Source organism: Cupressus sempervirens, chromosome 4 (assembly GCF_028749045.1).
Source record: "Cupressus sempervirens isolate cs-2001-9-10 chromosome 4, ASM2874904v1, whole genome shotgun sequence".
NCBI lineage: Eukaryota > Viridiplantae > Streptophyta > Pinopsida > Cupressales > Cupressaceae > Cupressus > Cupressus sempervirens.
The window spans coordinates 380,662,011-380,688,231 of record NC_143121.1 but is presented as its reverse complement, the minus strand read 5'-3'; positions in this window follow the sequence as shown (position 1 = coordinate 380,688,231).

Genomic DNA, 26,221 nt, shown 5'->3' with positions numbered 1-26,221 from the left:
TTGAAAAGTTGTATGAAACACATTTGGGATAAGCCATGAAATCCATGAAAGAAGATAGCATGTAGGATAAGCAATTAAAGCCAATAAGCAAGATACCACATGCATAATGGCATGATATGAAGTTGGATATGAAGGCTATGAGTGGATGAGTCATTAGAGGTATCAACAATCCCATCATAAATGAGATCTTGGATTTTATGTTTCAACACTATGGAATCTTTAGTTTTATGAAATTTTCTTCCATGGAGATTAATTTAAGAATGCCCCATGTGTATGTAAAGGTCTTAAGGGAGATTAATTTAAGAATGCAATATTCTCCTCTAACCTTTTCTCAAGTTTAGAATTGATTTCTATCATGTGCTTAGAGAGATGAAGGCAAGAAAGATTATTTGTCTCTTCTAGCTCTTTGTATTGAACATATAGAAAGAGAGATGACAAGTGAACAAATTTAAGTGTAGTCAATAGATCAAGGAAACCATTTAGTGAAAGAAATTCTTAGTATGCATATCATAGACCATGAAGTTAGAAAATACCAATATCTCTAAGACCAAAGAGCCATTTTAAGCATGTTCAAGCACTAGAGACATAGAAAATCAAAGTCAATTTATGAAACTCCCCTTAGCAAAAAATGCAAACAAATATTTGCATTTGATGTTTTGACTTGGTTGAAAAAGATTGACAATAATTGATAATATTGCAAGCTTGATGTTCAAAAGCAATTTTTTTTCCAAGAAAGATAGTGACACATGGAGTAGTCTTCAAACAATCATCCATCATTTGCGGCCACCCCGTACCGAGGAGTCTCCAAGGTGCTCTAAGTGCATTTGGAGGTCGATCTTTCGAGGGTCATAACTCAAAGCTCGTGAGGGCTATCGATGAATTGTCAAATGCTACAGGACGGTGATCCTAAGGCCTAAAATAATCTATCTCATTTTTGAGAGATCACATTCTGTTTGGATTCAGCACAGCGATCTCGCTCGATGCCAAAACTCGTAGTGTGCCTCAGTTCATAGGTGCACCACAACGTAACTTTGAAACCGCTAATCTTGGCATCGAATCGTCAGTGCCATTAGCTCCGGATGGGTGGGTGAACCCTATTCACACCCTTGTTCTAGCCACAAAGACCATCCATCATTTGCGGCCACCCCGTACCGAGGAGTCTCCAAGGTGCTCTAAGTGCATTTGGAGGTCGATCTTTCGAGGGTCATAACTCAGAGCTCGTGAGGGCTATCGATGAACTGTCAAATGCTACAGGACAATGATTCTAAGGCCTAAAATAACCTATCTCATTTTCAAGAGATCACATTTCATTTGGATTCAGCACATTGATCTCGCTCGATGCCAAAACTCGCAATGTGCCTCAGTTCATAGGTGCACCACAGCGTAACTTTGAAACCGCTGATCTTGGCATCGAATCGTCAGTGCCATTAGCTCTAGATGGGCAGGTGAACCCTAGTCACACCCTTGTTCTAGCCATGAAGACCATCCATCATTTGCGGCCACCCCATACCGAGGAGTCTCCAAGGTGCTCTAAGTGCATTTGGAGGTCGATCTTTCAAGGGTCATAACTCAGAGCTCGTGAGGGCTATCAATGAACTGTCAAATGCTATAGGACGGTGATCCTGAGGCCTAAAATAACATATCTCATTTTTGAGAGATCACATTCCATTTGGATTCAGCATAGTGATCTCACTCGATGCCAAAACTCACAATGCGCCTTAGTTCATAGGTGCACCACAACGTAACTTTGAAACCGTTGATCTTGGCATCAAATCGTCAGTTCCATTAGCTCCGAATGAGCGGGTGAACCCTAGTCACACCCTTGTTCTGGCCATGAAGACCATCCATCATTTGCGGCCACCCCATACCGAGGAGTCTTCAAGGTGCTCTAAGTGCATTTTGAGGTCGATCCTTCGAGGGTCATAACTCAGAGCTCGTGAGGGCTATCCATGAACTGTCAAATGCTACAAGATAGTGATCCTAAGGCCTAAAATAACCTATCTCATTTTTGAGAGATCACATTCTATTTGGATTCAGCACAACGATCTCACTCGATGCCAAAACTCGCAGTGTGCCTCAGTTCATAGGTGCACCACAGCGTAACTTTGAAACCGCTAATCTTGGCATCGAATCGTCAGTGCCATTAGCTCCAAATAGGCGGGTGAACCCTAGTCACACCCTTGTTCTAGCCACGAAGACCATCCATCATTTTCGGCCACCCTGTACCAAGGAGTCTTCAAGGTGCTCTAAGTGCATTTTGAGGTTGATCCTTCGAGGGTCATAACTCAAAGCTCGTGAGGGCTATCAATGAACCGTTAGAGGAGACAAGTCCGTAAGGATGGAGTGGCTTAGTGTTTTTGCTAAAATAAGTTAGTGGGAAGGCTTTATTAGAGGGTCTTGGCCAAACTAGTGGGGCGTTTGCCCACTCTCTAATTTTAGAGACATGTAGGTTTTGGAGGGAGATTAGGGGAGCTCTACTACAACTATCCTTACCCTAGCTTGGACCAAGGTTGGTATCTCAAACTTGCTTCTTTTCCATTTCTTTGTTTTAGCATGGTTAAGAAAATATGCAAGTGTAGAGTTTATCAATGGAGTATGCATTGCATTGCATTGTGGAGTAGCATTCATGTGAGTGCTTCAATGGTGTTCATTCCATGTAGATTAGTGTGACACCATTGTGCATCTTGTTGTATTGTGTGAAGTATTGTGAGTATGAGGTTTGGATTTTGTCTATTTCCTTGTTGTATTATGGGTGTTGATATTGTGTTGTGAAAATGTGATGTGCTCTTGAAAATTTCTTGTTTTATTTCTACTTGGTTTTGTTTTCTTGTTTTGTGCTTGAGTATTGTTATCGGATTAGGACTTACACTCACCCTTGTGGGAAGGGAAGAGAAGTGTAGGGTGAAGGGCTTAAGTTGGGTTTGAAAAATGTATTGAGAACCTTGGAGTATGGGCTCCATTGTATGCCATAACATTTCATATCTTGCTGGGGGTGATAAGGAAAGTATGGTGTAGAAAGGAAGTTTGAGGAGTTACAGCTGATGGTAGTGGGTTTGGAGGAGGAAATGTGGAGGCCCCGAGAGGGCATTAAATGGTTCATTTATGATAGCCCTGAGAGGGCATGAAATTTGGTGAATTATGATAGCCCCGAGAGGGCATGAAAATTGTTTATTGCAAATATGGTTTGGTATGGCAAGTCTCCATTTTAGAACACACCTTCACCCTATGTTTATGGTTCCATCTGTGAAGCCATTGTGAAATAGTCTTGGGGGGAAATTTTTCAAGTTTGAAATGTAATTTTTATGCATTGAAAGATTGTATGTGTATCCCAGTTTGAGCCTTGTTCCCTAGTGTGGGGGTGGTCTCTTTGAGGCCTATGGTTGGGTGGAAAGCACCCATGGTTCTTGTTATTTTGTTGTGTTGCATATGCAGATTTGTGTCCAAGGGAGAAATGGAAATGGCTTGGAATGATCATCTTGCAGATTGATGTTGGATGAGAAAACTTGACATTGTGCCCTCATTTGTGAAGGAGGATTCACCAGCTTGTTCATGTTCTCAACAATCATGTTGGACAATGTTCATGCTACTCATTGTCCATATCTTTCAATGTCCATGTTCCTTATGATTTTGAAAAGTCCCTTATGTTGCCCCATTGTGATGGAAGGAGATTGTATCATTGTTACCTAATGTACGTGTAGGAGAAATAATTGATAAGGTTGTATATGCATGTTTCATTTGGAGTTTATATTGTTATGAAAGCATTGGTACGAGTCATAGATTTGCTTTGACATCATTGTTATCATTTGAAAATGTGAAAGAAAGTTTTCTCCTTGTGGTATTGTAAATGACTAGTTGATAATAACAATCCATAGATGTTATGTAATACCATTGATTGTATAAATTTAAAACTTAGTAGATTGCTTACAATCTTGTTGTGCACTCAATAATTTGGAAGGAAATTTTTATGTTCATATCACATGCATGGATAACATTGATTTTAATTACCAAGCTTAATGCAATTCTAAGCAAGAAAATCATCAAATTAATTTTATGATATAAAAAAATGAAGTTTGTTGTAAGAGAAGACATAATAAAATCTATGGGATAAATTGTTGTAGGCATGCATTTTCCTCTCTAGAAAATGTATGGTAAAGGCAAATAAATCCCTTCCTTAATACAGAGCAATAAAATATTAAAGAATATTCCCAAATTCTAGATTGCTATCCAATAAAAATAAAAATAATAATAGCATATAGAGACTAATGATTGTCCTAGACTAATATATTTTCTAAGAGACAGAATGGTCCACATTACAATCTTGTGACCTCTAAGTCACATCCAACACTCAAATAATAAATTAGTAATTAAATAAATAAAGGTATATTAGTGTGCATGTTAGAGAATATGACAAATTTAAATATTTAACTCAAAAATAAAATAAAAGCCAAGATTGATTGGATGTACATATAATAGGGTTTTAATATGAAGTAAGTTGTCAGGATGATGGGATTGGAGAATCAAGGATAAGGATGGATGGTGGATTAAAATAATAACTCAAATATAGTTTTATCTAGTCAATAAAGGACATTGATACATTGATACATATATGTCAGAACGGCAAGGTATGTTATATACAAACCTTATTTATACGCTTGCACCTAATCCTTGCATAAATAATTCATCTAACAAATTTAAATTGACACACTCAATACGATTGTGTAGTAGGATGTGTTTAAATACAGATCATGAATTATTATTGAGTTAAGTACTTTGAATTGGCCCTTAGACTTACTAAGAGTTCCTCATTTTATGTGCTTACTAATTCGTACTATGAAACTACTTTGAATCTTAACATGCTTTGATAATAATAATATTGATAGTGAGAAAGTGAGCTTATGGTGAATAGTTAGATGTAATTTAATGTAAAAAGTAAATGTAATAGTATAGTAATTATAGTAATTAAAATAGTAAATGTAAAAGCATGGCAATGTAGCTAGATTAGTTAGTAGTTGATGAGCTAGATAGTTAGTAATTGTCTTTTGTTAGAGTGGGTTTAATTTATGTATTGAAATAGTAATTTTTGTGTTTAGAAAACTGTAGTGAGTGCTAGTTTGGTGAGGAAGCAATGTTGATAGATAATGAGGATATAGTAATATAGTAATTGTCACATTAATATATATTGTAATGATTAATGAATGTGTGTACATTGGTAATGAGGATAATAAGTAATTCTGATCCCCTTCCCTTACATGCTAGAATCACGACCTAGTCCATATGATACAATCGACAGACCCTAATAGAATATTAGTATCAGAGGCTTGTTAGGATATGAATTACCTCACTAATTTATGAGTGTTGTATCTTGAACTTTCTTGTTTGACTCGTGACGCTAACTTGAACTAGACTGTCATCCAATCTATTTGAAAACCACCTGTGACTAAAATGTTAACACCTTCACACTATTCACATGAGTCTTTAACTCCTATTCAATGATAACCTTGTTTTACAATATGTAATTTCTTATGGACTTCATAAGCTACAAAAAAAAAAAAATTTGTTGTGTTTTTACTAGTAAAATTTAGGGCATGACACATGATCCACGATAAATTGAACAATACTAGATACTAAATTAATATGTATATCATTGTGCACGTAAATGACAAAAATATATATCAAAATACATGTATCCATAGACAAGGTACTTAAATATATATATATCAAAATACATAGATCCATATACAAAATGTGGCTGATCCTGCCATCAGAATGTGTATAATATCAATGTTTCTATATACAATGTGGCATATGCCATCTCAAAATGTCTCATGATGCATCCTATGAAAACTATACTATCCTAGGGTGCTGGTGGATGATCAAAATGCAGCCTCTTCGCTGCACTAGGTGGATCGGATGCCTCCTACATAAACAAAAAAGGAAAACCCAAAGTTAGACTACTAAATTTATATGATTCTACGTATCTAACATTGAATTACTCAAATGCATAATGATCTTTTCCATATTGGAGATTAATACTATCAAAATTTCATAATAAATACCTCTCTCGTCGACCTCCTATGTCGGTTAGGAGTCCTCTCGTATGCCCTCGGCAATGATGGTACCTCTGTGATTGTGGGCTGTATATGTTCAAATACCTTTGTCAGATGAATCTACAATTTAAACTATAACATTATAATTCATAGCACGCTAAATTTAAACATATTTAATCATGAATTCAAATTACAACTTACTATTGTAGGCTCCTCCTTAGGAGTGAGTGGCAGCATCATCAAATCTACATAACTGTCCCGTCGAACCTCATGTGCACTAGGAGTCTCCTATGAGATACAAAATAGTAGTTGTTAATATCATGGAAATTAGTTTTGAATTTATTTATGAAGATAAGTGATACAAGAGCATCCCATGCTCATCAGGGGAACATTGAAGATCCAAGGGATTACAGAGGTCATGGAACATCTCTTGAAGTCAATTGGGCAATCCTTGCACCAATTATGGCTCATGGAAGCATACAAAGTTATAATGTTGGACTCATATGTGGAAGAAAGTTGTAATTGGGCATGAGATAGGATTTTAGGATTTCATATGGTAGATGAGTCATTTGATAGGTTCATGTAGGTTGTCATGATCATATCTTGTCATTAGACAAGTCAAAACGTTCTAGAATTGAGTTTTGGGGTTTGGACAAGCAGGCCCTATTTTTTAAGCCATTTTAAGGAGGGTTTTGAAGTTTGGGTGTTTAGGAGTGTGACCAAGACCTATAATCTTGAAAATCCTTAGTGTGTTGGTACCTTTGTTGAAGCCTTGGTGTGTCTAATTCCTCCTTGTGTGTCCCAGAGTTGAAAGGTACATAAGTGGTGTCAAAAGATTTCTTGGTGAGGAAAGAAAGAGAATTAGTGAGTTGGCCCTTAGGAAGGAAGAAAAATTGTTTTGAAAATGCCTCCTAAAAATCAAATGGCTAGAGAACTTGAAGAATTGAGAGAAGAGTTGGCAAAAGAGAAAAGAGAGAGGAGAGAACTTGAAGCATCTAGAGTGAGGGAAGAAAGACGGATGAGAAGAGAGAGGCTGAAGCTTATTGCAAGGATAGAATCCTTAGAAAAGGAAAGGCAAGAACCTAGAGGAGAAGAGGTTAGAGGAAGAAATCATGGAGAGAACCATGAAGAAGAAGAGGTTGGTAATGCAAGGAAAGAGCATGAGACAACAGATGATCCTGAAGAAAGGAGATTTATGAGAATCATTAAGGCAGTACAAGGTAACAGTGGAAAGAACCATATTGATTTTCCAATATACCAGGGTAAAATGGATAGGGAAGAAGTGCTAGGGTGGATAGAGGCCCTTGAGAACTACTTTGATCTTGAAGACATAGAGGCAGATAAGAAGGTAAAAGTAGCAATAGCAAGACTGAGAGGAACATCACTCACTTGGTGGACTAGTGTTCAGAATGAGAGAGAGGAAAGGTGGTGCAGGGCACCTAACCTATGTGGCAGGGGGGAACAAGTATCTCTATTTCCAGACACCTTGCCACTCCATGAAAGTGAGGATTCAAGTAGATTAGGAAGTTGGAATAAAGGTTTGGTCCATATTTTACAAGTCGGTCTATGTTTTGTAATAAAGGCACATGTAAGGCCCACAAGCATTCTGGTGTGGTTATAAACCAAGTGACTCCATGGGACCAAAACGCCTTAGAATAGGGTATTTAGAGTCTAAACAGTATTAACAAAAAGTGGTTGTTTGTTTGTTTTATGGTTGGGAATGCCTATATGGTTGTTCCAATGGTCATGTAGACCTTTATATATGTCATATGTGATCTCAGTTGAAAGGGGGAGATCAGAGTGTATGGTGGTTTAGAGAAAAAACAATAAAAACTTCAATTTTTTGGAAATTTACTTAGTTGCATTTAATAAATCCATATGACCAATTTTGAGTCAATGGAATAGTTTAGAAAGTTAGGGAATGCATAAAAAATATAGTTTGAAATTTGAATTCCAAATTCAAATGGTCATATTAGTTTTGGAGGGAAAGTAGTAATTTGGTATTTGTTTGATTAAATAAACCTTTGTAACCAACTTGGTCGGTTGGACAGGTGCATATAAGCCTATTTAAGTTGCAATGAACATATGCAAGACATGAATCATTATTGGTATGAAAAAAATCATAGAAATTGTATAGAAAAACAATCATACTTTCCTCTGCATCAATTTAAAAAATAAAAAATAAATGATACTTATACATACAACGGGGCTCTCTGTGCGAATGAAAATCCCTGATGATCTAGGATGTCGAATCTGTACAGGCTCATCGACAGTAGCCACACCCTATATACAATAAATAATGTAATTAAATGAGATTACCACAAACATTTTAAAAGAATGCATCAATATTTAATCAATTTGAAAACATCTAATTACCTTTCCTTTGTCAATGCATGCTGGCTCACCCCCCGCACTTTGTCCCCCCGGGGCAGGTGGTATCTGCAAGATAAAAGAAAGATTAGCAACCATATATGCTACAATATCAAATAGAAAAAAGAAATGTGAACAAAACATAATGTACCATAGATGTCTCAAGGCCAAATGAAATGGCTGAGAGTGTAGCATCATCTATCTGTCTGAGCTCCTCCTCGGTCATCAACTAAACATGAATGAAGATCACATACATGTAAAAGTTAGTATGGCTTAAAAATTAAAATTACCCTATTATAAAAATTAACTTTAAATCACATATGTCATAACAAAAAAATGTATACACGTATCGACATCGAAGGATTCCATGCCTCTACATTCCCCTCCTCTCTCGCATCAGGGTCTGTAGCCTCTGCACATGCGCTTAGTGTATCCTCATCTAATACAAAATGATACTCAGGAAGATCACCTATGGGACCTAGGCAAATATTCTTGCATGTAATGCAAGTGTGAGGCACACAAATGTGTGATGAGCTAGCCGATGATGAACTGGCACCAACATCATCAACACGAGGAGGCAGGACTAACCTAGCCTAAGATATCATTAGGCTACTCAGCCTATGAATGGCTCTGATGGTCTAAGAGCTAGCCTCTGCCATAATATCTAGATGCTGCACTCGAGGAGGGGGGGAGATATTAGGGGGGGGACAAAAGTGCCAAGTTTCTTCCGCTAGGAAGAGGGTCTATCCTAAGGAGCTCCTAGTCCTAAGCCCATGTTGGGCTTCATGCTCCAATAGTTCACTTTAAGTTTCAACACAAATTTTGCATATAATTTTCTAAGGAAATAAAATGGTATGTCTAAATTTCCATGTGGAGGGATATCAAATACCATCCACCAACGGTCCCAAAAATTTGCACGTATGGTGTCATTTGTGCACCATTTAATCGATAGTTTGGTTTTTTTTGGGTCAACTAGTATACCCATTTTTGGGTTAGCAAAAAGGCTTGCCAAATCATCTTTGGTTATGTTGAGGGTCATGACCTCATCATAATCCAAACCATCATCAAACATCTGGTGCATTTCATCACGCCAACGAAGAGCGGCATTTTGTTGGTTTGTAAGGGTTTCAATGTTATCCACTATGGTGTTTAACGTGGATAACATAGGAGCTAGTGCAGGTACATTATTATATGTTCTATGCAAACCTCTCAACTCAGTGAGATTTTCATTTATCAAATCCTCGATTCGAGGAGGGTTTTGAGAAGGTAGAGGATCATTTGGTGGACGGTTTTGTGGGGATACTGGATCGTTTGGTGGTGGGTTGCGAGGATTATTATTCCCTGCCTCAGTGTCATCATTTTGATTAGCCATTCCTATTGAATTGCAAAATGTAATATATATTAAAAAAAATCTAAATTTTAACCATTTTTGTCAAAAAACCCTAGATTCAACTAAAACAAACAAAATCATGTTAAAATCTATTAAATTTAGGTTAAAAATGAGTCGGGGGGGAACATACCTGATATCTGATATCCGATTTGCTATTTGATATCCAATTTGGTATCTGATATCGGATCCGAATGGCCCAAATTCGCGTGAAAATAAGGGCCGCAAGTCTGTGATTTTGTGTTTAATCCTGCACAGGTATCGGATATCCGATATGACAATATATATAATATAACATATATATTATATTTTATATATTTTTATATTATATTTTATATTTATTATATTAATTTACTATATATTATAATATAAAATATTATTATTATACTATATTATTATTATACTATATTATTATAATTTATAATATATTATACTTTTTTATTACATATTATATTATAAGATATTACTTTTTATTATTATATTATATTATTTATATTTATATATTATATTACATTACTATATATTATAATATATTATTATAATATAATATGTTATTATAATATTATTATTATAGTATAATATTATACGATTATTATATAATAATAATATTATTATTATATTATAGTATAATAATAATATTATTATTATTATTATTATATTATAGTATAATAATAATAATAATAATAATATTATATTATAGTATAATAATTATTATAATAATAATATTAAATAATATTATTATTATTATAATATAATAGTATGATATATTATTTAATATTATTATTATTATTTTATATCAATAATAATAATATTAAATAATATATCATACTATTATATGATTTTAATTATTAGTCGGATATTGGATTTAAAATCGGATATCCGATAAGGCTTGGCTTAACCTTCCAGGTTTGGTTCCTGGATAGGTAAAAAAAGTCAGAGTGGATTTTGAAGCGCTTTTAGGCGTCTTCAAACTCTCTTTTTTTCACATCGCCACTTTTTGGCACACCATGATCCTGCACATACCCATATATATATATATATATATATATATATATATATATATATATATATATATATATATATATATATATATATATATATATATATTGGCATAGCAACCATGTCAATGGTTTGGTACTTGTATTACATTGTTTCCTTCTCTTGCAATAGATAAACATAGCACAAAGAGGCTATCACTACCAGCAGAATACATTCCAATAGCCTAATGTGTGATGAGATACCTCACTCGTGAGGGCCGACTATCATATTTACACTCTATCCATTTCAAGCTACTCAGCCATGCCTGACACCACAATCAAAAAAAGATTGCTCTGAATGTCTTTTACAATTTACTTCTCCATAGCGCTATTGAGGTTTGAAGATACACCTAATTCTATGTCATATCACTATTTGATTAAACTTTTGGTTGAAAGAGCACTAAAGATAGTTTCTACCTTTTTCTTGGGATGAGCTTGTAGCTGTTAAAAAGTTTAACAATACTCCAGTGATATTAAATCTCTTAAGACTTTTATTGCCTCCCTTTTTTATATTGTGAGGTTTTCATATTATAAGGTTTTTAATAATGGTTTTTATTTAATAATATATATATATTTATTAATTAACATTAATATATGTTATTTAATAAATATTATATGTTATTTAATATATTAATGTTGATAGATTATAATTGTTATTATTATATTAATAATATTAAATATGAATTATTAATTTTAATAATAATTTGTTAATTATTATTAAAAGAAAAGAGATAATAATATAGTTATTAATTAATTTAATTAATTTAAGAATTAATTAATTTAATTAATTTAAGAATTAATTAAATTTAATTGATAATTAAGTTATGCAATGGAGTTTTAACTGATATAATCATTGATAATATCGATGTTAATGAAATTGTAGATTTTTTTTTTTTTTTTTTTTTGCAAAAGTGGGCTAGCCATTGAATATATTTATTAATAAAACTGGTTCAAAGAGCTCAACTAGGAAAGAACCAGAAAGAAAACCTAGACTCATTGCTTATATACAAATCTACATAAAGATATTTGTTGATATTCACAATAGATATTATATTGACAAAATCGAGGCTCATTAAACTATACCATTGAGAACTTTGTCCTAAGTCAAGCTTTACATCTAAATTTTATGAGCATGATAAACAACTTTCAAATGCAATCAATGAATGTAATTGTTCAAATTGTTCAATAAATGAGTTGGGTTGATGTGTGTTAACAATGACACCATCACACCTAAGATTAGATATGAAATCGGCCACTTTATTTCCTTCTCATAGGGTATGTGATATGGTAACTTCTGAAAATTGATCAATCAATTACCAAATTTTCTTGAAGATATATTGCAAATGCCATTAATAGGATTGTCATTTAATGCAACTGTTAATAACCATTTGAGAATCACCTTCAATATGGACTCTATGAAAATTACCTATTTTAAGCAGTACAAGGCCTACCAAGAGAGCTTGTGTTTTTGCTAAATTATTAGTCCCATCTAGCAGCGGGGAGGATGAAATTGCTAGAACTATACCTTTACTATCTCTGACACATGCCCTGAGACATGATTTACCTAGATTTCCCCTTGAAACACCATCAAAATTAAGTTTCACTATACCCGAATCAGGAGGTAGCCATTGCACAACTGCTCTATCTATCTTGGAATGTTGATTGTTGCTAATTTCACTCCCCCAAGGAATAAGAAGAGATTTCCACTCTCGAATGATGAAACTGTCCCAAATTGAGATTGTAGGATTGATTTTGCATCTAAAAAGGCCTGCATTAGTGACTTCTGATATAAACTTTTCAATGTCTTGTAACACTATTTCTTTCTCTGCAAACTCATTTCTAAATATCCTCTTGTTCCTCTCCCACCAAATAGCCCAAATAACCAAAGCTGGAGTACATATCCAAATTCTTGCAAATAAAACTTTCGAAAAAAGAAGCGGCCAAGATTGAAAAATCTCCCAAAGGTTATTTTGAAGAGGAGTATAATAATGAAGTTTTCTGAGAACAAAAACCCAACAATCATATGCGAATGAGCAAGTGAAAAACAAGTGATCCACTGATTCATATTCTTCATTACACAAGACACATTTAAATGGAGGAGCAATATTGAACTTAGTCAATCTGTCACTTGTAAGAATTCTGTGTTTAAGTGCAAGCCATCCAAAACATCTAGCTTTTGGAAGAACAACATGGTTCCAACAAAATTTATAAGCTCTAGATGGATTCTTTTGTGCAGTCATTCTCTGTAACAACTTATACCCCTCTTTGACTGAATAGCAACCATCTTTAGCTGGAGCCCAAAACAATCTATCTTCCCCATATGAAATCTAAACAAGTTTCTTGTCTAAATAGTCCCTAAACATTTGTTTCTCTTGAATAGACAAAGGCAGGTGATAAGTATTATTCCAATCATTTGAATAACAGGAGACACTTCTTAGAATTAAGGGAGTTTTATTTAATTATTAGTAAAATTTATTTTAGTAAAATAAAGTGAATTTTTATATTAAAAGTCAATGGGAACTAGTTCAATAATTTGAATAAGTAAATAATTATATTTTGATTATTATAGAAAATTGTTTTAAAATAATGGAGGAACAATTCTATGTTTTAATCAAGGGGATAAATGGGTCAACTTAGAGATTAAACAAAGAATCTTATACACTTGAAACAAAATTTGAACCTCATATTTGGCTTAACCATGTGATTGTGAAAGAAAACTAAAATATGTGTTTGCATCTTGTTCTTAATGCTATCCATGTTTGGGGTTTGGGTGGTCCTAGAGTGTTGACCAGTTAGGACATCTACCAAAGGCTTGGGAGTTATGCGAATGTGATGGTATGTTGATGTTACTTGATCTTGATCTTTCTAAACCTAACCATGGTTATGTGATGGTATGCTCTATGAGATGTTTTTATTTGTTGTGCGTTGAAGCTCATCAGTCTTCTTGTGTGAAGCTGAGTTATATGTGTATGAGACACTTGACTTAACCATTTTTGAGTCATCGATCAATTGTACTTAGATTACTTTCCAGTTGCCTTGATGGGACTGAAGTGTTTTTTTTTTTATCTTGATGAGGTCATGTTATGACATATTTGACTTGACCATTTTGGGTTCTTCAATCAGTTTTACTTTGAGATGCTTTTCAGTTGCTTGTTGAGAACCGATGGATGTTGTGATTTATCATTGATATGGATATTGAGATTTATTTTGGAATACTATATGATTGCTCGATGAGGACTGATGGATATTGTGATTTTCATTGATACCTTCAGTTGCCAATAGAGAACTATTGTGGTCATGATTATCAATGGAAGCTTTTTAGTTGCTCATGGATATTTTCTTATTGTGGATTATCTTTTGGTATTTTTCTAGTCGCTTGTATAGGACTAAGGTGATTTTATGGATTTGTGCTTTTATTGAGCCTAGGGTAGGTTATCTACTTGTAGTGTCGGGAAGTGGCTTGCAATCGCAGCTGGGGCCCTAAGTAGCCGCTAGGGTAACTCATTGTAAGTTGTATTAATAAGTGAAAAAATTTACACTAAATGGGGATTAAAATGAACCTAATAAGATAATTTTATGTTCTTGCCCATGCCTCAAGTGCTAGTATATGCTAGGATGGGAGTAGAGAGAATGCTTGGTTGTGACCTTGCATTCTGTAGTATGCCTTGTCAGTATGAGAGGATACTAGTGGCCGCATAGCAATCACTAGGGGACCAGGATCTATTGAGAGACTACCAGGGTAACTCTAGCATGATTTTTGTGATGACACTTTCTCGCTTACATAATAGGTTTCCTACATGTCTTTGTGTGCCTCTAGGAATTAGATGTTGATCTATGTGTTGGAACCTTTGAGTAAGTGTACTTTTAGGATTCTTAGACTTAGAGAATACTTTTTTTATGTGATCTATTATCTTGTGTTATGTGATTTGATATCCTATTTGGGGATTGGGATTATCTCCTCAGCGCGTTGGTAGTGGGCCATTTAGGTCCCATGCGGTCGGGTAGTAGTGCTTTTTCACTCTTATCATTTGAGATCAGTACATAGACACCGTGGCTGGAGCATTCTTTGTTGGCTTTTATCTTCATTCTATTCTTGGATGTTATATCTTATGATGGATATTATTTATTGGTATGTTTCTTTATATTGATGGTTAGCATGTGATAGATGATGTTATCTAATTTGTAGGATCATCTTATGCTTAATTTTAGCATGTTAGATTTCTTTTTTGCATATGTTGTAGCATGTTTTAGGAGTGACATCCCTACTATGATAATATTGATGATCTTTTCGATGATTTGGGATGTTATGCACAGAGGGATGGCTAGGGCCCATGATGGTCTAATGATGCTATTGACGGTTGGGAGGAACTGTGCACTTAGTTAGTTGTATTTTATGATGGATGGTAATCTTTTGTGATGGTTGTTATATCTTTATTGATGGATGGATGTATCATGTATGTTATTGGTTTCATTTACTTTATTGCACTTGTATCATGGATTTGATGAGGATGATGTATCTTTATTTTTACATATGTTTAATCTTTTAAGATTTTCATACCCTATGACATGGACAGTGGATTATTGAGTATTCCAAATTTAATTTCCAAGAGGCATTTAGAAAAAATGTATATTATGGACATTGGACTTTTTTAATTATTCTTTCCTGTGGATGGGGTGGTTTTTAGACTTAGTATTAATTAGATTAAATGTGACTCAACATCTTGGGATCCTTAAGGAATGTAACCTGTTATGTATGCTTTTAGATGATTACATGTTATTGCTTTTGCTACTATGTCTTTGATTTGATTGGTTTATCTTTCTTATTTTTTAAAATTTTAAAAAAAAATTGTTTGGAAAACTTAGTAACAATTTAGGTTAATTCTTTTGGATCCCTTGGCAGGCGTTACACATTGAGAAGCTTTATTATGTAGGAATGCCTCTCCTAACCATGATCTATCTTTAGGTTATTACACCGGATCCTATCAATCATATATTTTCTTTATCTTATTCATTGAACTCCTAACAATCAAAAATTTTATGAATCACCATATACTACTAACAACTAATTCTTATCATACTAGTATAATTTTATTATCCACTTACTACTAATTACTAATTGGTGATTCCCACAATTTCATTATTTCGTTTTAAAAACTTAAATCAACTCTAACAATGTACTACTATTATTTATCTATCACAATTACTACTAACTAATTTTCTAAAGCATCCTAACTTCATTGATTTCTTCCCACTTTTACTATGTTTATTAATTAATATAAACTAACATCAACTTGTCCCATACTACTAATTTCTAACACCATTCTCCTCACTTATTAACCATACCATCTAACATACTTTTCTAACCTACCTTCCTAACATAATTTTCTACCTATCCTAGGCATGGCCCTCCCTCCAACACTCATGTGGGTCATGAGAGAGGAGGTTTCTTATCAAATTTTTCCACTTAGATACTAAAACCCATGCTTAGAAAGGAGATCCTTGTTTAAAATTTGGTTTGATTACTTTCTCTTTTTGTTTTACCCCAAAAACTCAATCTGTCATGTTTCTTTAATCCCCCTAGGTCATGCAATTGGGAGGAATGGATGTATCCCAAGAGGCAAAGGAAACCTTAACACATGTGGGAGAGAGAGTGGTAGGTACTATGCCTAGGGTGGTTGGCTTAGGTAAATATTTTATTTAGTTTTTTTCTTGTTTCCTTTTAATATGTATTGTTCTTAGTATATGATCATTTGTAAGGTGGGTCATATCCTATTTCCCTTTATTTTATTATTATATATATATATATATATATATATATATATATATATATATATATATAAATTTTCAATTCTTATTTTTGATGTGACATGTGTACCAAACTCGGCTCAGGTTCATTATGGGCTAGTCTTGTCTTTTATTTATTTATTGTTTTCCTTTGACCAATACCTTTAGCTATTTGTTCCTCTATATTCACAAGATTCCAAGGGAATATTCTCTTCATTATTTTAATAGTCTATAATAGAAGATATGATTATTTTCTACTCTCAATACAAATTCCAGAGAGAAAAAGTTCATGTACAAGTCTATTTTATCTTAGTAGTTTATACTATGTAACTTATTTGATTTATCTTCTCTACTCAACTAGGATGTTATTTTAACATTTCATTATGGTCTATCTAGATTAATAGATCTTATTAATATCACTTTGAAAAATAACTTAACAAATGAAATGTATTTGGAACAAAATCTATTATGAGACCTATAGAATAACCTTTTCCTTTCAATAATGGAACTAAAATTGAAGTTTCTCATTGAATCAATGCATACAAAAATTTCTCTCTACTTGAACCATCTTTGAGATACATTTTCTTATATTGAATCATTACTCAATGAGTGTGATTCCATATTTTCAAGTTTATTTTGAGTGCAAAACCATTAGATTACTTTTGTAAAATAAATCTCTTTCACATCCAACAGTGACTATCATACTACATTTTTTTTAATTTCATTACATCTAAATACATGTTACAAAACACATATGAAAAATACCCATATTTCACCATTTTCTTCATGGATCCATTCCTCACAATGATGCACATAGAATAAAAATGCAAGATCATAATTGGAAAGTTCAAATTTTACAATACAATACACAATAACATGGAGGAGGATTTAATCTTTCAAAACATTACAAAATGACCCATCCCTTCCTTCTACTACACAATCATACATCACAACAACATGAATAAGGTGGAGAGAGATTCTCCAATTCATGTAAACTACACATTGAAAAGTTTTCTCTTTCAAGAAACTTCTATAAGAGGATCTGTTGGCTCCTGATTTAACAATTTTGAAAATAACCAAGAAACTAGGCAAATTCCTATGACAGATACATCTGACTATAGTCTTGGGCCAACAATAAGGCATAACTCCTTCTTCACTTCAAGCTCTGCAAGACCTAGGCAGGTTAACCTTGAGGTTCTAAGATATGGTACCAATGCATTTAAAACATAAATCTAAACCTATTTATTGTAGATGAAAACCCCTTATATCTCCTAATAACTCATGCGATAACATAGATATATAGTAGCTAAATGCAAATTTGTGAATCACATAAGTTTAGTGAGGGCATTACATTTAGGTCCTTCAACATGTGAGGGGAAAATATGTTTGATTAATAATGTTGATTTCAACAAAACCTCAGATATGTAGCAATAAGACCTAATGATTCTATAATTGATCAGTGCCTTAACCATTGGGAAAATCCATGAATCACAAACATACATATTGATATCTATGACATATGTGTATCTTAGGATATCTGATCTATCTATTTAACTTGTAAATAGACATAATTGCTCAATTTAAATCCCATTCTTACATGATATCCCCGTAAGTAAACTTGCAACCCTATTGATGCCCTGAAGCATTTACATAACCTCTTGGGTTATAAGCAACAATGAAATAACATACAACCTTAAGCGACTGCAATTACAACCTAATCTCTATGTCAAAGATTGTAAAACATTGAAAATTAACTAATAAAAGAGACAAGATTCAAGTTGAAACTCAATCATCTGCTACTCTTTGCATTTATTTCCTTGAAATTAATACAGTCATATGCATAAAAATGAAAACATGGAAATACCTAATAGATCTGAATTATCTATATTAACCTTCCTAATGTTGTTCATACAAGATAAAATATGTTAAAGAAAAATGGTTTCATAGTAAAATATTGGAACCCTGCTGGTATTAACCAGAGCAAACTACCAACCCCTACAATGAAAGAAAGAAAGAAAGATATAGGAGAGAAAGAATTCTTAGATTTAATCTATGCCTGACATGTGTCCACTCAAAATTCCTTCCCAAGAAGATGAAAAAACCTCTTTCTACCCTCTCTCTTCAACTGCATATCAAATCCTATCATTTAGCCTCTACAAGGCAAAAATATCTTAGAAATCTCATGATGAAAGAAACAAATTTTGTTGTTAAAATGAAATCACAGTAAAAGTGAAAAACTAGTTACAATAACCTCTAGAAGCCAAGAAAACATCCTAGAATTGATTTTCTTCATTTTCACATTTCATCAAACCTTCGTATATGTCTTTTAACCAATTCTATTGATCAATGTTGAAATTTACGTGTTCTACTGAGAATGCCCCAAAATTCACAAATTGGCTTATAGCTCAAACTGATGAGTATCTGTGCACAATCTGACTTCATATTTGGAAAATTTAGATCTTCCCAGTTCTGGTGGTATATAGGAGCACCCATTTTTGATAAAAAATTCCCAAGTTATGCCCTTCTAAAGATTAGGCCTCTATTTCATGGCTTCCATAGGATTTGAAATTTTCAAAATTTATCTATTTATACAGTTCAAACTTTATCATAAATCCTTTCATATTTTAAAAAACTAGGTACGGGGATGTCTTTGGATAAGAATTTCAAATAATTGATTTAAAGCCATTCTTGAATTTTCCTTACCCATGAATTTTGGGTCAACCTTCCTTGACCACTTTCCATGTGGCAATCTCTTATTGGCTCACTTTCTATATAGCTGGTGCCACATCATCACCACCTCTTCACACCACCTCAGCATTTCTATCTCATTATGGTAATTATCTTGCATCTTCCCTATAGTGAGATAGCGACATCCACACAATCAACAATTCTCCTTCCATCTCCATTTTATGTGCCATGTCATCACAATAGGGACCCATCGTTGTTCGATTGCCACTTGTCAATTTTTGGTTCTTTGATGCTGCCACATCACTACCACACAAGACCTACAACTGTCTACTATATTTTCATGGTTTTTGGTGACTCGCTACGTCGCTAGCCAAAAATCTTGGATTTTTCAGCTAGCAAGGTAGCAACTAGCTGGATTCTAGACTTTTTTGATGAGTTTGAAATGATGACATCATCATTTTTTGATGCATGTTTGTTCAAAATTTTACCACCTGTGGCTGACCATGGGCCCACCTGCCCATGTGCTTGGCTTTCAAAAGCCTTGTCTTTGAGACACTTCATTTTGGTGTGCTTTAGTATTTAAATACAAAATAAATCCCTCCCACAAGCAATGTGGGATATTGCAACTGGCTTGATGTTGATTCCCTGTGTATTGTAGTGGCTTGTTTTGTTTTAAAAATAAAAACTCCCCTTCCTTTGCTAAAGTTGACTCTCCTCATTCTTAACGTGGGCGATCTGAATACAGTGGTGGTCTCCAAATCAATTTTTTCTTGCAAATTTTCACTGCTTTCACCTTGAGCAGGAAATATTACTTTTTCACCTTCTTCTTCTTTCAAATTCGGTGCTAATGTGTCAATGATCTGCACCTCACCTTTCTGTTCTTCATCATCATCTATACTACCTTCTCCTAACTACTCATCAAAAGCAATATTTGATTTTCCAAACTTGTTCTTCTTTGAACCTCTACAATTGCTCTCGAACAAATGAGGAATCACTTCACATCTTTACCAGGTTTAATCCAATATGATCAACATACTCTTGTGCTCAGAAAACATGAAATCTTTGTTTGCATAGGACTAGAACTAATGAAATCTCCTCTATTATACTCTATTTCTCCCACACATGTAGCTTTCATTCATCATAAATGTGCAGAATAGAAAAACAGAGTGGCATAAAACTTCCTTTTAAATTTGCGCCATTGATCCTTGAAAAATCCTATGATCTAGGAATGAAAACTAGGCTGACTCACTTTTCTTCTTAGCATGCTGGTAGTCAAATCAATAAACTACCTCCATCTATACCTTTCCTCTAATTCTAGCATTTCAAACTGGGCCCATGGATGACTAAGGACATGTGTCATCAAGTCACTACCTTGCTATGCATAACTTTTGAGCATCTTGCTATAGCAAGTATGTGACAACCACTAATTTTTCTTTGATCATGTTGCACATATTTGAAACAAATTTTAAGAGAACAATGGTGTGTCCCTCATTCACTAACTCACTATACATAATCTTTGCACATCTTTTCATAGTGAGTTAACGAGTATCATTGATCCATGCTTGATTTGACGATTAGAATTCTTTATATGTTTTATACATGGGGAGTGGGTCTAGGTTACCACTAGTGCTAAGCTGGTTTAATATGTAATCATATATATACATATATATATATATATATATATGTTAGTGACATCACACATCCTTGGCCTTGCCATGTTTGTTACTTTCAGATGGGTCGCTACATCGCTACTGACAAATTTACTAACTATCCAGCTAACAATATAGCGAGTTCTGATGAATTCAAAATTTTCAGCTTATAGATGCTAAGTAGGATGCCACCATGTCATTTGATCTACATAACTCAGCTTTGTCAAGTCACTCATTCGGGGCCCAACTTTGAGGATTTTTTGTTACATCACAACCTTCCAACTAGTCGCTACATTGCTACCAGCAAAAACACCAACTTCCTAGCTAGTGAGATAGCGACTTCTGGCAGAATCAAAATTCTGGTGATAGAGAACAAAACAAATTGATTAAAAATTTGTGAATTAATACTAGTGTTAGAGAAGGTGGTTACACATATTTATGAACTTGCATGGGAATTTCTGTGATCACATTAGTTTTTTTAAAAAGGTCGTCGGTTCCTTTAAAATTCGAGCACTCACTATGTCACTACTGGTAGGTCGCATAGATTTTTCGATAGCGACTTAGCGAGTCATCGAAGAAACTTCAATTCAGGTGACACCATTTGTGAATTCCTCCTCGTGCATCCTTTCTGACACTGACAATCCTGGGAGATAGCACATGACCATAATGCTTTCATATTGAGACAATTTTTTTGGTGCCAGACTTCATTTTTTAGAATCACAACATAGTTCTCCAATGGTCACTACCTCATTATGCATAATCTTCAAGCATTTTGCTATAGCGAGTATGTGACAACCATAGATTCAAATAAGATCCAATGGTGGGATAAGATTTTTCAAAAGGACTCAACAATGACCTCAATGTATGCAGGAAAGAATATTCAATTGTTGTTAAGACTTTCACGCCAGAATAAGATTTAAAAGGCAAGACCTAGGGTTTTAGATAGATTTTAAAAGATATCAAAAATACAAGACCAAAACCTAAAACCCTAGGACCTAACAAAAGAACTCACATCTAATTTTCTCACCATGATTCTAAGAAAAATTAATATGTAAAAAATCAGACCAATAGGATCATTCCAAGCATTCTTTCCATTTCTCCTTTGGACAAAAAACCTACAAATACATCTCAACAACAACAATAACCATGGATACTCTCCTCCCAACCATAGGGCTCCAAAGAGACTACCCTCGAGCTCAGGGAACAAGGCTCAAACAAGGTTTCACTCCAATCTCCCAATGCATATACATCACATTACAACACTTGAACAATTCCATCCCAAGGATATTTGACAATGGTTCACGAATGTAACCATGAACATAGGGTGAAGGTGTGCTTTCCAAATGAAGACTTGCCATATCAAACAATATCTATGATAAACAAATTTTATTCCTTTTCAGGGCCTTGACAAATCAATAATTTCATGCCCTTTCAGGGCTTTCACAATCATCCTCCAAATAAAATACCATCAGTTGTAGCTTCCTTGAATCTCATACTCCATAAACTTCCTTTATACACCATACTTCCCTTATCACCCCCAGCAAGATATGAATGACTATGGCATATAGTGGAGCCCATGCTCCAAGGTTCTCAATAAATTTTTAAGCCCAACCAACCCCTTCACCCTAGACTTCTCTTCCCTTCCCAGAGGGTGGCTAAAGTCCTTACACCCATAAGCAACATACATAACAAAATGGAGAAACATAGAGAAAATAAAATGCAACAACACATTTCATCTCAACCCAACAATATCACAATCTTCCCACAACATGGAACACCATTCAAACAATTACATGAACACTACATCACAACACAATACCATGAAATCTACTTGCAATATGAACTCACACTCTTTAATGCTCATGAATGCAATGTAATTATGCAAGTTTTTAAGAAAAATAATATACAGGACAGAAGAAACTAACCTTGAATCCTTTTTGCAAAATGGAAATGAATGGTTGTAGAAGAGCTCCCTCCCAAACTTCCAAACCCTAAGAGTCTCTAAACTTAGAGAGTGGGTAGACAACCCAATAATTCCCCCCAAGCCCTCTAAAATGCCTCCAACTTCTCACTCAGCTAAAAATGGCCCAAACAAGAAGCCTCCCTCTTATTACATCCTTTCCCCTTTCTAAAATTTTAATCTTGACCAAGTGGGAGAAACATGTGAACTCTTCAATTTCAAAATTCTAAGAAAGTGACATGTTTGGGGTTCCCAAGGTCATCTAGGCCTACTAAAGGTTAAATTTAGACCACCAACCCATAGAACTATCATGAGAGCACTTATTTTTCACCAAAATAATCCTCTAAGACCACTTTCTAATCCTTAAAATTTAATAGGAAGTTGAGATTCGAATTTACCTTGATGGAGACATGTTTTATTACTCTATGATAAGGGGTTAACTTGGGTATTGCATTGGATTAGGTTTAGGTTAGGTGACTTTGCCCAAAATACTAAATGACAATTCATCAATAGATGGACAACACAAAAGTGAAGTGACACATAGATATAACACATTACATTTATAGTGACATGTCTCTAATTATATATATATATATATATATATATATGAATTAGACTATTGCACACACACACAATTCACGTTTATGAAATAAAATACATTTTAACAAGGTTTGAATCTTTTCCACCAATTCAACCTTGGCTATGTCATGTCTATAGTGGTTTGAGCCTTGGTTCCCTATTAAATCCGATGGTTAAAATCTTGCACACTACACTCGAGCATCAATAGTCCAAGAAAATCATAAAAGCAATATATAAATAAGTGCAATAAATCATTTTCACATTCAAAATTAGGCTTACATATTTTATCATTTACAATTAACTTTCCATGTTCTAATAATTTTCTTATAAAACATTCAAAGCATTAAAATATTAAATCTACATATCCACTTTTATTGACACACTTAAATCTACATTCCTTAACATAATACACCATGATCATTCTTATCTACTCCAAATTTAAAATTAACTTACATACACCAATGTAGGATTCAAATGAAAAATACATAATTAAATTACTTCAATTTAACAATCATGATATATGAATTATAACCCCAAATACACATGTATGCTAAAACATAAGTAATTAACATCACTTGGAAACCATGTCTGATAACCAAAATATCACAATTAATGTATCAAATTAGTATCACCATGGCATATAGAACATAAGGTAGTTGCATAAGCATGTCTTAAATAATGCCACATGGAATCATCACATAGTCTAGAGGATCAGAAATATAAATGTCTATAAAATTTCCTAAACAACAACACATGATACCATCACATCATCTAAATGAGAAAACTATCACTACCCTCCATTAAATAAATATGACATAAATAATTTACACTAGAATCTCACATCATGTTGAATTCCTTGCCATTTTAGAATCTTTCCATCTAGTGCACACTCTTCTTGTCATACTCCTTTTCCAAATTAATTATTTATGATAATATTACTAAATCATCTCATTATTATCCTAAGATGAGGCATAACCCTAAATTTACTTAAGTCAACTAATCAAATTTCATGCTAGTTATGTCATCATTGATTGGGTAATTGTTCATATCATCTAGGGTAGATGAGAACAACTTCAACCAACACATCTAGCTTGCCTATTTAATTTAGTTAAACTCCAGTTCAATTTCTATCACAATTAGTCATCTACTCTCTCGATCATCTATGGAAGTAACCCGAACTCAAATTTGTTTTTAGATATCGTTCCATATAGATAATCCATACTCATCATAATATATCACTATAACATTTTACCACATGTAGCACTACCAATTTCATGAACATTAATTTATCTTAACACATAACATTATGTTATTGCATTATGGTGTTCTAATTCCTCAATGAAAATTCTAATAAAGGTATATCTACAACCATTGTTACCAAAATCATCCTTTGGATTTGAACAGCTATATTTAATGTATAAAAGGGGTCTTGCACCAATTTGGGAAAAATGACCAGTGAAATGATACTCTTTTTCACTATTCTGAAGTGATGCCCTGTGAAAGGCCAGCATTGTTAAAGGTTACAATACACATTGTTAAATGTGACCCGACTAAAGGATTTCAATCACCCTATTAGAGAACTTTAGACCATTCACTTAGAATCTCACATGGTTAAAGGATTTACAAATGACTTTTAGGTCAATCTAAATCTGAAGGATTTACCCTAGACTAATTACAATTATTAGAGAGTAATAGTAAGGCTTGATCTGATAACAACTTCAACTCCATTTTTAGATTAAAGATCTATGTTTTATTCCTTCATTCTACTTGGCTTTCACACACTTCAACTCTGATAGCTTGTTCACCTTCAAGCATTCATAGCCTTAATCCTTCTTGCTTAATATGCCAATATAGACTCTTCTCTTAGGTCACTGAATGAAGCAATACCCTATACTCTTTGTCTTCATTAAGTTCTTGCACATGACAACCTTTTCTTTTGACCAGCTATTCCTATAAATGGAGAATTAAGATATTTTTCCATTCATTCTCCATTGTCCAATTTAGGGTTAGTAAAGATTAGGTAGGATTCAATGAATCTACCACTTATTTCACTTAATCCCTTTCTAGAGATTTCTCCTTCAATCCTATTTGAATTCACCTCAAAATCGTTTACCATGGATTCTTTGCCACCAGCTCATCAATCTTATCTTCCACATGGCTCACACAATGCAAGAAAACAAACTTGTAAGCTTAGATCTATTGAATTTACAATCTTTAACATAATGCTAAAACTCAAAATTGATGAAAGAGGGCAGGGAAAGAAAGAACTATGGAAAAAGGCACACCCAACCATCCAAACAAAACTTTTAGAGTTAACACAATGAAAGCAAACACAAAAAGAGAACAACACTATAGAGAGAGAGTGAATAAAACACTTTATTGATTCTTTAGATGATCATCATACATGCCCAACTATAAGGCCTTCTAGGTTATGGCTACATACAAAATACATTGAAAGTCCAACATCAAATTCATAGCTCCAGACACATATGAAACAAGCTTTCCAAACTTTTGTGTTCTTTTTTAAACTCCCCTAAAACTTCCAATCTACTTAACTCTAAACCCAAATACTCTATTTATACTAGCCAAAATGGCTTACAGAACATTCTAGATCATTACATAATAGGAAGGTTGGACCAATGATGATCTGGACACATACCAAGAAAATATTTTAACATAAATGTTGTAGTTAAGAGAAATCTTGCAAGTCAGCTCCCACC